Source organism: Talpa europaea (assembly GCF_964194135.1).
Source record: "Talpa europaea genome assembly, chromosome: 9".
NCBI classification, from domain to species: Eukaryota; Metazoa; Chordata; class Mammalia; order Eulipotyphla; family Talpidae; genus Talpa; species Talpa europaea.
The window spans coordinates 18,003,783-18,005,474 of NC_140076.1; positions in this window are offsets into that span (position 1 = coordinate 18,003,783).

A 1,692-nucleotide genomic window follows, 5' to 3' on the forward strand; every position below is an offset into this window, starting at 1 on the left:
ACACAACTACCCTATGACCCAGCCATTCTACTCCTAAACCCAGCAAAAATGGAAGCTCAGGTCCACAAATAGATTGATGTAGGAATGCGCATCGCTTAATAAAAGCCCCAAACTGAAAACGATGCAAATGTCCATCAACAGAAAAATGGATCCACCAGTTATGACAGTTAAATAATGAAATGGACTCATCAAAGAGGCAAATTACTAATACACACCACAGTACTGATGCATCTAAAGATTATGCTGAATGAAAGAAGTCAAACTCCAAGGAGTGCACATTGTAGGCTTTAATTTACATAAGGTTCTGCAACAGCCTGAGCCTAAGCTAGCGCGCTGGAAAGTGGACACGGTAGCCTGGGCTGGGGAGTGGGGTTCTCTGGGGGAGGAAACTTGCTGGGGGATGGGGTTCTCTGGGAAGAGAACTTGCTGTGGGGCTAGAAATGTTCTGTCCCGACAGAGGTGTGAGCAACAGAGATGTTTTCATTTGTCAAAACTAACGGAACTGCTTGTTGAAGTTCTGTCTGTGCATTTCATTGAAGGCAAATTATACTTCAATTTAAAAGAGAAAGTAACACGGGACCTTACGATGGGGCAACCCCAGGAGGGTGTGGGTGCCCGGGAGAGCTCCGGGAAGGCTCTTACCGAGGACGTGAGGTTTCCAAGACCCGAGGGCGAGCACGGTGTCCTGCAAAGAGGGAGAGAGGAGGGAGCAAAGTCCATATCTAAGTGCTAAGGTTTTTTTCATTAGAGACCTTCCAGAGTCACGTAGCTAACGTTCACCTTATGCCTGTGGCTTTTACATATTTTCTCCTTGAATGAAATCTCAGTGACCCTCCGACGTCAGCGTCTTGGCTCCTCATTTCCCAGTGAGAAAGTGAGGTTCAGGAAAGTCCACTTGGTCGTGGCAGAGGCCAGGTTTGAGGGCTGAGTATTTGGTGTCAGTTTCCCGAAATCTAACCTGAAATAGCAACCGCAGACTCTCCAGGTTGGAAGGGTGGGAGCAAAGGAATGTTCCTCGGGACAAAAGAAGGGCTGGGCCGGCGGGCTCGCGCCCCACCTCCCCCGGCGCCGGCCTGCGCGTCCCCCGGGAGCGGGGCGGGCGCGGCGCGGGCGCAGGGCTGGCGCAGGGTTGGCTCCTCTCGGGCTGGCTGCTCTCGGCTGAGTCAGCGACTCCCCAGGCCCCGCGGCTCAGTTCTGGAACAAAGAGTCCGCGGGGCCGAGGGGCGGGGCCCTATGGGGGGCTCGGGGGACGGGACTCACGCCCAGGGGCCGGGGCCGGGGAGCGACGGGGGCTACTGCGCACTGGGGTGGGACCGAGCCGAGGAGCTCGGAGGATGCTGGTGGGGGGCGACAAGGGGCGGGTTCCGGGGTTCCCTTTGGAGGGAAGGGACGGCTAAGGGGGGCACCCCCGAGCTGGGGAGAGGAGCGCGCCTGGAGCCCTGGGCGGCGGAGAGCGGTGCAGGGGGTGGCGGGTCCTGGGGTCCCTTATCGGGTGAGACCAGAGAGCCGGAGGGGGCCCGAGTCGGGGGCGACAGTGGGCGGGGGCGCTAAGGGCGGGCTCTGAAGGCCGAGGTGGCTTCGGAGGACTCCCCGGAGCCTGCGCTCGCCCCGCAGCCCCGCCCGCTGGTGCCAGCCAGGCCGGCGCGTCCCGAGCCCCGCGCGCGGGCGCTTCCCCTGCCGGGGCCTGCTTCC